Source organism: Dipodomys merriami, unplaced genomic scaffold (genome assembly GCF_024711535.1).
Source record: "Dipodomys merriami isolate MVZ:Mamm:240054 unplaced genomic scaffold, mDipMer1.0.p SCAF_1072, whole genome shotgun sequence".
NCBI classification, from domain to species: Eukaryota; Metazoa; Chordata; class Mammalia; order Rodentia; family Heteromyidae; genus Dipodomys; species Dipodomys merriami.
Genome location: NW_027202352.1, coordinates 50,048 through 62,346, shown reverse-complemented (window position 1 = coordinate 62,346; position 12,299 = coordinate 50,048). Strand labels below are relative to the sequence as shown.

Below are 12,299 nucleotides of genomic sequence, written 5' to 3'. Positions count from 1 at the left end.
TGGTCAGAAGCAGAATTATTCAGAAGACTGTAAATGGATGCTTACCTAGTTTCCACTCTGCTGGATCATAGAATACAAACTGTCCTAATTGAAAAAATTTAGCCTTCCCAGGTTTTCTGCATATATATACTCCATCAATATTTTGTTATTAGAGGATTATTAGAGATTAGCTATATGTTGATTGATAATGACTGAGCATGACAGAAAGGTGAGGGAAATCCATCTACACTTCAGTGAGGTTCTGACTTGGTGTTTCACAAAGTGTTATGAAAGCTCTCCATGAGAAATCTAGCAGCTGCATTTCTAAAAAGTTCTTGTGTGCTTACACTTTCTGATACTGTCAATTCAAGTACTTCTCCTTGGAGTTCCATACTATTCAGTGATGCTGTATTAGCTCCTTGTTTTGCAGACCGGTCTTGGTGATGAAATTTGTGCTTTTCAAAATTGCTCTCCCAATTCCATCCATAAAATGTGGGCAAAAATTATCTGAAAAAAATTGTATCTATTAATAGTGCATATACTTTTATTTTTCATTACAAACATAGAATGTAGTAAAAATTTTCATAGCAATTACTCTGTACTAGGTTGTGGGCAGATTCTAATGTAAGTAATATGCTGTGTTCACATAGAGAATTTGACTATCCAAAGTGTAATATGCCTCTGGTCCTAAAACCAATACCTTACTGATGTGACAAATACAACTTCCTATAAGTACAGAAATTTTCCTTGTATCTTTTTAATATATATTTTTATTGTAAAGATACTGTACTGAGGGGTTACAGTTACATAAGTAAGGTAATGAGTACATTTCTCGTTTTTTCTCTATTGTCGTTCATAGGGCTTGGACTCTGGGCCTGAGTGCTGTCCCTCAGTTCTTCAGCTCAAGGCTAGCACTCTACCACTTGAGCTACAGTGCCACTTCCTGTTTTTTGGTGGTTTATTGGAGATAAGAATTTCTTGGGGGCTGGGAAGGTGGCTCAGTGGTAGAGCGCTTGCCTTGCATGCTTGAGGCCCTGGGTTCAATTCCTCAGCACCACATAAGCAAAAAGAAAAAAGCCTGAAGTGGCGCTGTGGCTCAAGTGGTACAGTGCTAGCCTTGAGCTGAAGAGCTGAGGGACAGCGCCCAAGCCCAGAGTTCAGGCCCCACAACTGGACCCCTCCCTCCAAAAAAAAAGAATTTCTCACACTTTCCTGCCCAGTCTGGCTTTAAATCAGATCCTCAGATCTCAGCCTCCTGAGTAGCTAGGATTAGAGGCCTGAGCCACCAGCGCCCAGCATGAGTACATTTCTTATTGAGCACCCTCTCCTTTGTTTTTCCCCTACCATCCCTTCTTTTCACACTTCCCCAACTCATCCCTCCACCCCCTCTTTGATAGAGTGTCTTGTGCAGTTCATTATTACAATGGGTCAACCTGTATCCTTTCTTCATATCTTAAATGAAGAAATGCTGGCTTGATTTTTGCTGATTCTACTTATGTAAACACATGTAAAATCACTCACCAAGTCCAAGAGCACATCATTTTTTGTCAGTTGGTATAGTTGTGTTCTACACATTTATTGACAAGTTACAAATTATTCTCAAACTTTAATACATTAAAAATACTTTCTTCTTTTCTTATTTTCTTGGCCAGGAAATCAGCCAGACCTCAGCCAGCATTTCTCTCATAGGACTTTTCAAATGGGTTGGTTAAATGTTGATCTGAGGTCCAGTCTTCTGAGGACTCTTTCATCTGCTTGGGAATTGATGCTGGCTGTTGGAAAAGAGCTCAAGGAAGGATGCCATTTAGAGCCTTATAATTTTATTATTTTTATTGTGAGAATACCGTACAGAGGAGTTACAGTTACATGGGCAACATAACGAGTACATTTCTTATCAAGCATAGTTGTCTCCTCTTTCTTTCCCCTTTCCATCCCTTCCCATCTTCCCACCCACACCTGGTCATCTCCCCACCCACCAAAGTTGTAAAGCTCATTTTTCGACAAAACAACATTGAGATTCCACCTCACCCCAGTTAGAATGGTTATAATAAAGAACTCTAATAACAAAAGATGCTGGAGGGAATGTTGACAGAAGAGTACTTTTGTACATTGTTGGTGGGAGTGTAAACTTGTTTAACCACTTTGGAAAGCAGTATGGAGGTTCTTCAAAAGACTCCACATAGAGCTGCCTTATGACCCAGAAATTCCACTTTTGAGCATTTACCCAAATGATCACAAACAAGACCATACTAAAACTACCAGCACAACTATGTTTATTGCAGCATTATTTACCATAGCTAAGATATGGTACCAACCCAGATGCCCCTCAGCAGATGAATGTATCAAGAAATTGTGGTATATATACACAATGGAATTCTATGCCTCCATCAGAAAGAATGACATTGCCACATTTGTTAGGAAGTGGTAAAACTTAGAAAAAATTATATTAAGTGAAGTAAGCCAGGCCCAAAGAAACATAGGTTCCATGGTTTCCCTTATTTGCAATAACTAGTATATGTCTGAGTCAAGCAGAAAAGGTCAGATAAGTTTATGTTAGGGGAATGAACCCCAAGATAAGTATTCAAATGATTTTTTTGGTTTTTTGACTTTCATGAAATTGTTTCTAACATATTTATAAGATGATTTCTATGTTGCTTTGTATGTTCCTCCCCCACGGTATAACCCCTGCTTTCACTGTATTGATGTAGGTATAATTTTTGGAGGGGAAGGGAAAAAACAAATCGTTTAACTAGGGATATAGGTGGACCCATTGCAACAATGAGATATATAACTTTATTTTTTTACCAGGGCATTTTCCTGCTACTTTGGTTGTTGAGAATGTCTATAAGAGCAAGCATTCTGTAGGGAGCTGGGAAACACGATATGTTCTTTACTTACTGAGATTTCTGAGTGACTTGTACTGCATTTTGCAAGTCAAATCTGTCAAAACCTACCAGTTTTAAGAGATAAGAGGAGTGGTAAAAGAACTAATAGAGACAAATACATTTTCAACATATTTTGTTTCAAATATTCCATCTAAGGCATATTCAACAACTAGTGAAACTTGTGTTGGCTGTAAATATGTGTCTTTCTCCATGTGTGCATGTATACATGTGTATATGTATGTGTGAATTTATGTGTATAGTAACATATGTGTGTACATATATAAGGGCATATGCATACATATATGCATATATAAATAAATATACATATGCAAATATATGTACATATATATAAATCAGTGTTCAGTGATTTAATCAATAGTTCCCAGCACATTGTCATTCTCACAAAGTGTACATGATAAACTGCTCTGAGGAGCTGTGCTCTATGATGGGTATCCTTTGTTCTCACTTGCCCCATTACCTTGTTTTTCATCCCTGTGAACAACTTCGGTCTACTTACCATAGGATAGCTTTGTTTTCATTACATGTAGTTACTTACTGATAATCAAAGAAAAAGGTTGTTTGTAAAAGAAAAAGAACTTTTAAGTCACAAGATAAAATATCTTATCTATCCCAATGATTCCTTTGAGATAAAATTTATAATAGAAGTAAAAGTGAAAAGGAATTCCTAGATCTGTTGTTTTGCCATTTAGAATGGCAAAGAATAATATCACGTCACTCTTAGAATTCTTAAAGAATGCAAGGGAAACTGTTGGTCCCTATCATGTTCCCACAAAACCAGTGGATCCTGAAGGACAAAAGACCAGCAGAAATTCTAAGTAGCAGACATGGAGCATGAAAGAGAAAGACTATGAATGAAAAACGGTGAAAGAGAGAAGTAACATAATACTGAAAGTACATAACAGATAAACAAGAGCTGTATGAGAATATTCATACTGCTATCTTTAGACTCTACATGTACATTTGAAGGTATTTGATGTATGATAATCCATCGGCATAAAATATAAAATGATTTTGATAAAAAATAAAAATGATGAGTCCCTGCCTGGTTTTGGGATGAGGGTTATGATGGCTTCATAGAATGTGTTCGGTAGTGAACTTTCTCTTTCAATTTCATTGAAGAGTTGTAGGAGTATTGGTGTGAGCTCTGCTTTGAAGGCCTTGTAGAATTCCACTGTAAAACCATCTGGTCCTAGACTTTTCTTAGATGGGAGGTCTCTTATTGCTGTTTCTATTTCAGTGCTTGATATGGGCCTGGAACAACTTGGAAAAAATTATATTAAGTGAAGTAAGCCAAGCCCAAAGAAACATAGGTGCCAGGGTTTCCCTCATTTGCAATAGTTAGTATAAGTATGAGTCAAGCATAAAAGGTCAGATAAGGTGATGTTAGGAAAATGAACCCTAAGATATGTATTTAAATGTTTTTTTTCTTTCATGCATTTGTTTCTAACTCATTTATATGATTATTTCTTTGTTGCTTTGTATGTCCCTCCCCCACAGTATAACACCTGCTTTCACTGTATTTGATGTCGGTATAATTTGTGGAGGGGAAGGGGAAAAACAAGTCGTTTAAATAAGGATGCAGATGGACCCATTGCAACAATGAGAAGTACAAGTTGTCATGTCGAAAATGAACTTTACAACTTTGGTGGGGGGTTGGGGGGAGTACTGGGTGAGGGGGGGAGGCTTGGAAGGAATGGGAAGGGGAAACAAAGGAGGAGGCTACAATGCTTGATAAGAAATGTACTCATTATCTTGCCCATGTAATTGTAACCCCTCTGTACAGTTTTTTCACAATAAAAAAATAAAAAATAAATAAAAATAAAAATGACTCAGAAGAAATTATAAGTGCAAATACAATTTTCCCAGAAGAAATTTCTCAGCGATATTTCATGACTTTGAAAAGGATAAAGTGGCTGAAGTTAGTATAAATTTAGAAGTATGACAATTCACAAAAATATAAAAAGATATTCATATATTTCATTATATAACCCAAAGCAGAAAGCAAATGTTGTTTAGATGATTTTTTAAAACACAGTCTTTCAGGAGCTGGGAAGGTGGCTCAATGGTAGAGTGCTTGCCTTGCAATGCATGAGGCCCTGGGTTTGATTTCTCAGCACCACAGAAGTAGAAAAAGACGAAGGCTCAAGTGGTAGCGCTAGCCTTGAGCTGAGGGACAGCACCCAGGCCCCAGAGTTCAAGCCCCATGACCAACAAAATAAAAATCAACAAAACAATGCTGGGTGCCAGCAGCTCACGACTATAATCCTAGCTATGCAGGAGGCTGAGTTCTGAGGATCACAGTTCAAAGCCAGCCTGGGCAGGAAAGTCCGTGAGACTTATCTCTAATAAACCACTAGAAAACCAGAGTGGCGCCATGGCTCAAGGGGTAGAGAGCCAGCCTTGAGCTGAAGAGTGCAGGGACAGCACTCTGGCCCAGAGTTCAAGCCTCACGACTGACAAAAACAAAAAACACGGGAGGTGAAGGGTAAACAAAGGAGGAGGTTGCAATGCTTGGTAAGAAATGTATGCATTATCCTGCCCATGTAATTGTAACCCCTCTGTACAGTATGTTCTCAAATAAAATAAAATAAAATATTAAAAAAAAACACAAAAACAGTCTCTCACTTTTGTGGTCTCAACTCTGTAATACCACCACTTCAGATGAGGGCTAAGATTTTGAGTGTGGACATTTTTCATCCCTCCTGATTCAGACTGTACTTGATAATTTTTTTAATAAATATTTTGTTCTTAATTTTCTTCTTTGTAAACTCACATGCACCTATAAAAAATCTTTGGCCATCCCAGTAAGCTTCTCAAAGTACCTCCTGATGACGACTTATAAAAAGTTGTATTATATTACAAAAAGGGAAACAATGCAACAAATAAAGAAAACTGAAAATTAAATATTAATGATTAATAAAATTAAAAAAACAATTACCAGTGTTTTCAGTATTTGAAGTGTTCTACATATTAGATTTTACTATTTTCTCATATTCCTGTGCATTTAAAACTGGCTAAGATTATGATGTTCAAACAGAGGATTTTGTTTGGGTTTTTATTTTGGGTCCAGTCGTGGGCCTGAACTCTGAGTCTGGGCACTGCCCCTCAGCTCTTCAGCTCAAGGCTAGTTCTCTACCACTTGAGCCACAGCACCACTTCTGGATTGTTTTTTTGCTTATGGGTGCTGAGTAATCGAACCCAGGACCTCAAGCACGCAAGGCAAGCGCTTTACCACTGAGCCAACTTCCCAGCCCTTTAAAAAGAGTTTTATAGGCTATGAGTAGTCTTTAAAGTTACCCACGAAGATTACTTTTTATGGTTCATCTCATCATTTGTATATGGCTTATATCATCATTTGTTCCTCACTAACATGTAAAGTAAGGAAGCCCTAAAAATTTAACAGAAACTATGTACTTAACAAAGTCTTAACTCTTCACTCTGCTTCTTTACGCAAAGACTTTGCAACTTCTTATTGGTAATGTTTCTATAAACTCTGAAATGTACATAATTAGTACCATATGTCTGCTACCATAAACCTTAAATACTTTATAGAAAAGTTTATGACCTGCCAAACAGTCCTAATTTTGGCATATATAAGCAAATACCCAAAATTAAATACATTTAACACTTTTAACAAACCTTAACACTTGCTGCAGTGTTCATTATGACAGGTGCCTTGTATAGAATAATTGAATTCCTCCTCCTACACATCTCTTGAACAACAAATATCTGGAATTATTTTGTTTTTGACATGCCAATCTTGACTTTCTTCTTAAATGTGTGCTTATGTAAGAAATACATGGTACTAACAGTTTGTTGTATTGCTAAAAAAAAGAAATACATGGTTCTAAAATTTCACAAGAAATCTTTTGAGCTTACTTTTTTTGAATTGTCTAGTTTAAGAAAATCAATTACACTTTACATATAAAAAATGTTCTGTGCTCAATTAGGCAGCAAATATGCTAAAATTGGAACAATACAGAGATTAGCATGGCCCCTGAGCAAGGCTGACACGCAAATTAGTGAAATGTTCCATTTTTGCAACAACAGATGCTGGAGAGTATGTGGCTACAGGGACTCTACTGCATTCTTGGTGGGAGTGTAAACTTGTTCAACCACTTTGGAAAGCAATATGGAGGCTCATCAAAAGACTCCATATAAAGCTCTCCTATGACCCAGCAATCCCACTTTGGGGCATTTACCCAAATGATCACAAACAAGACCATACTAAAACTACCAGCACAAGTATGTTTACTGCAGCATTATTTACAATAGCTGATATAGAGCCAACCCTGATGCCCCTCAGTAGATGAATGGATCAAGAAAATATGGGTGTATATACACAATGGAATTCTATGCCTCCATCAGAAAGAATGGTATCGCCCAATTTGTTAGGAATTGGAAAGTCTTGGGAAAAAAATTTATTAAGTGAAGTAAAACAAGTCCAAAGAAACATAGGTCCCATGGTTTCCCTTATTTTCAATAACTAATATATGTCTGTGATAAGCAGAATACATCAAAAGCTATGTGCATATGAGCAGATAAGATGATATTAAGGGAAATGAACCCTAAGATAGGGACACAAGTATTTGTTTACTTTCTTGTTATTGTTTCTAATGTACTTATGATGTGTGATGTGATTTTTTTTGTTTCTGTATATGTTCCTCCCCCACGCTATAACCCCTGTTTTCATTGTATTTGAAGTTGGTAAACCAACATCCTGTGCATACGTTTCTCTAATTTGGCGAGGGGAAGGGAAATACAAAATGGTTAAATAGGGATACAGGTTAACCCATTGTAACAATGAGATGCACAAGACACTCTGTTGAAAAATGAACTTTACAATTTAGGCAGGGGAAGGGGGAGGGGAGTGTATTTGTGGAGGTGGGAGGGAAGGGATGGTGGGAGGAGGGAACAATGCTTGTTAGGAAATGTACTCATTATTTACTCCCAGAAATGTGACACCTCTGTACAGTTTCGGGTTTTTTTGGGTCCGGTTGTGGGGCCTGAACTCTGGCCTGGGCGCTGTCCCTCAGCTCTTCAGCTCAAGGATAGTGCTCTACCACTTGAGCCACAGCACCACTTCCAGCTTTTTCTGCTTATGTGGTGCTGAGGAATCAAACCCAGGGCCACATGCATGCAAGGCAAGCACTCTACCACTGAGCCACTTTCCCAGACCCCCATATTTATTCTTTTGTATGTGAACCACATTTTGAAATGGTCCCTTCATGCTGTGGTTTTGCTTTTCCTTCAATCCCATTCTACTGTCTCTATTGGATCACTCCCCAGTTACCACCTGCAGAGCAAAGCCTCTCCACTGAACCCCAGGCTCTGCAAACTCTGGCCTTCTTTAAGTTCTTTCTCTTTTCTCTGCCAGAATTTCTTCCTGATACTCCTTCCTACTGTCCTGGATACCTTCCTTGTAGATTTCCTCAAGATGCCCATGAGTGATGTGAGGTAGTCCCCAATCATGACTTGCTGTTCGTTACTGGTTACGAATCTTTAGCCACAATGTCTATCTTGAGAGTGCAACTAGGTCTTACCACTTGAAGGCCACTAAAACCACAAGTACCACATGTTCAGAATCTACCCATTATCATCCCCTTTTTAGTCACCTGTTCCTTCCCATTTCATCACAGGCCCACTGTAGGTGTACCGCCCTCCATTTGAAATGTCTCTACCTTCTTCTTTGCTTGTTTAAGCTGATTCAAAGTCCTGCCCTGAGCTCAGCACTTCTTTTCTAAAATGCCTTTCCCTAGTTGACTTCCCTCTCCCTAAACCTGTGTTCATCCCTTGACAGCCTGATGTATGGTCAAAACTATCTAATAACACATTCTAGAAATGTGCCAGTATTAAGGTTTGTACTTAGAGCTTTGAGTCTTTTTCAGCTATTTTGGTCATGGCTGTCATTCTACCATTCAAAACAAGTCTCCACTCTTGCTTTTTGCTGGTTGAGATAAGGCTCTCTTAGATTTGTCTACCTAGGCTAGCTTTAAATCTTATTCCTCAGATATCAACCTGCTGAGTAGCTAGGATTTTGAACATTATCAACATGAGCCAGCAGAGCCTAGGTAGTCCTTCTTTTTCCAAACACCATACCTTTAGCTCTAAAGTTGGAAAAAGGACAAGAATTGCTACAGAAGTACTTATTTACCTTGATTTGGGAATATGACTTACCTTAGGCCACTTGTAAGTACCAAGTTTTATGTCAGTGTGTCTTCCTAACTCTAGAATCTGTAAATTCCAGATAATCATACCTGTGAAGGCATAATCTCTATTATATTCTTTCTCTTGTTTTTGATCCACTATTGCTTGGAAGAAAATACATGTAAGTCTTAGCGCTTTTCGGTTTCACACCTCTCATCAAATTCTACTTCAAAATAGGTTGCCCCTGGGCTAACAAAGACAGATACTTCATGGCAGTTATTTTCATAGTTATGGGCAGATTTCTTGGTCCATGTATGTAGTACCACAGGCTGTTCCTGCTGCCAGGTCTCAACATCCAGCTAGGCAGACAAATGAGTAGGAGAAAATTCCAGATACTATTACAGAACCAACTGTCACAATAGACTATCAGTGCTGTAGATCACAGGCTTTGACAGCCCTGATGAAATTTTACACAGGCTAAGCTGGTCAATAGACATCTATCACTCAGCAGAAGTGCATTAGGGTTATACTTTAGGGACTCATGCTTTTATCTTTTAGCAGTGACAGAACTATTTTTAAAAATAAGTACTGGTATGAATTCCACTGGAGAAAAACACTGAATTAAAAGTTTAAAGAGCTCACATTTTTACTTAGGACCTTGGCATGTCTAAGACCACTCTTTTTTCCTCTTAAAAATAAAGGAAGTTTTCTTTTTAGCTCATGATTCTAATCCTAGTTACCCAGGAGGCTGAGATCTGAAGATTGCAGTTTGAAGTCAGCTTTGTCAGGAAAGTCTTATCTGCAATTAAAAGCCAGAAATAGCTCAAGTGGTAGAATGCTAGTCTTGAGAAAAAGGAGCTAAGGAATAGGCCCAGAATTTAAGAACCAATACTGGCAAAGAAACCGATTAGGATTAGATGCTGTGGCTCAAATGGTAGAGCACTGGCTTTGAGCTGAAGAGCTCAGGCACCATGCCCAGGCTCAGTTTAAGCCCCACAACCAACAAAAACATCAGGGTTGGAGGCATGGTTTAGTTGGTTGGTAGTGCACTACCTAATGAGCCAAAGCAACAGGTACTAAGTTTGAGTTCTAGTTTTACACCAAAAAACAAAATGAGAAAATAAAAAAGATCTGCTAAATGTATATGCCCTTTCTACTACCATCAGGCAGTTATGAAACTCAAAAAGATTATGAACAAATGTTATATAATAAAAATTAAGTATGGGAGATAATTCTTTTAAATACCAAACCTTCTTATTTGTCTTTCCATGTATATTTTCTCTTTTAGACTTCATTTTTTTGTGTGTGTGCCTGTCATGGGGATTGAACTCAGGGTCTTGGTGCTGTCCCTGGGCTTTTTCATTCAAGACTAGCACTCCACCAATTGAGCCACATCTCGAGCCTACCCCTCCTCATCTGCCCCCCTCCCCCCAACTGGTTATTTGGAGCTAAGAGTCTCACAGGCTTTCCTGCCTACACTGGCTTCAAATTGAGATCCTCTGATCTCAACCCTGAGTAGTTAGTATTACAGGTATGAGCTACAAGAACCTGGCTAGACAAATCTTTCAGACTTTATTTACATAGATTTTATGTAACTTAATATATTCTAAAATGATTAGATAAGTTATACAGCTTTTCTGCCTCCTTTCTAATGCTAATGACAAATCAAGGTGGTATTTACTATCCTTGTTGGCAAAAATACCAATAAAGCTTCTAGAGGCAATTTATTTGCATATATCTGTAGTCCAGTATGTTTTATTTGGTAGAGTCATATCTCTCTGAAGAGAGGAAGCAATACAGGTTCAGGGCCAACTCAAGTTACCTTGCTCAGTCCTCCTTCAGGGTCATTGCAGAGCTTCTTCAACAGCTTCTTCAACTTTCTCAAGAGAGTACAGTGTGAAAAGTCCAAAGAACAGAAGTCTAGGAGAAAGATGACCTAAAGGAAGATGAAGTACTCAGTATTCACTGCACATGCTGGTATTTCCACCACTCCCTTCCCTGCTTATTGCAAATAGCCACTTCTCCTTACCAGTTGATGAGCTGCCATGGAAAACACTGAATTACACAGTTTTTCTACTACGGTTTTCCACTATTCTGTGACAAAAGGGATTCCAAAATCACTCTCATGCTTGCCAGAAACTGTCTTACATCTATCAAAACATAAAGTAGTTAATATTTTATATGGTAAGAACATCATTTACTACATTATTACCAAGGGCAAAGCTAGGGAGGGCTATAGAAGCTGACTACCAACGCAGGGAGAAGGGAACAGCAGATCACAAAACCATTAAGCATCATCCTAATGAACAATGTCAGTCTAATTTCTTCTGAAAGGGAAAAGCAGTGAAAATTTCAGTAGTTGATATGAGTGATAGTTAAGTTTAAGGTGAGTTTTTGTCTTTGTTGCTTTTCAATGAAGTGGAGATATCACTCTAAGTTATGTCTTTGATCCCAGCACTCAGAAGGCTGAGGAAGAACTGAGAATTCAAGGGCAGCCTGGGTAGACAGCAAGTTCAAGGCCAGCATGGGCTACACAGTGAAAACTTATCTAAAAAGAAGTGGTGATGCCTGTAGTCCTAGCTACTTGGGAGGACTACAGTTTAAGGTCAGCCTAGACAAGAAGTTTAAGAGAACTTATCTTGGGAGACCTCATTTCAACCAATAAAAATCTGAACATATGATTATATAGTTGTAGTTCCAGATATTTGGGGAATACAAATAGGAAAATTGCAGTCCAAGCTGGCCCAGACAGAAATGTAATACTCTATTTGAAAAATAAGTTAAGTAAAAATAGGAGGTGTGGCTGAGTTATACCTGCTTAGCAAGCAAAGCCCTGAATTCAAATACCAGTACTGTGAAAGAGTGAAAGAGAAAGGGAGAGGGAAAGGGAAAAGGAAAAGGGGAAAAGAAAAGGGAAAGGGGAAGGAAAAGGGAAAAATATGAAAAATTGACCAAATGAGTCAGCTCTTAGCCTTCCCTTTCCTTTAGTTTACAATGGGTCCATGAATTAATGTTCTGATCTCCCAAGGCCTAAGTGGCTTGATCCAGAACTCCAAGCATTTTGTCATAATTGCTGAGACCAAATTTGGCAGAAGTAAATAGTCAATTTCTCACCGTCTGTTGGATTTCATACAATTTTCTGTCGATTTACAGGAAACAAGTATCAATATTTTCAGTGATTTATAAAAGTTATAGTTTTTAAAAGCTCCAGACTTTCTTTTGAGGGTGATGATTAACAGAGATGGCAGACTCCCCTGACATGCAATA

At 38.2% G+C, this 12,299-nt stretch overlaps 1 long non-coding RNA gene and 1 other non-coding gene across 2 annotated transcripts; one reads left to right on the top strand and one right to left on the bottom strand.

The window, feature by feature from the left end:
• Positions 1-337: 337 nt before the first annotated feature.
• On the bottom strand, positions 338-11,176 carry LOC138815007 (uncharacterized). The gene is made up of 3 exons (XR_011368147.1): positions 11,062-11,176; positions 10,855-10,968; positions 338-486 (listed from the first exon to the last, which is right to left on the bottom strand). It is a non-coding gene; the product is annotated as an uncharacterized lncRNA (long non-coding RNA).
• On the top strand, positions 6,824-6,927 carry LOC138815021 (U6 spliceosomal RNA). Its single transcript, XR_011368150.1, has one exon. It is a non-coding gene; the product is annotated as a U6 spliceosomal RNA (small nuclear RNA).
• Positions 11,177-12,299: the final 1,123 nt, after the last annotated feature.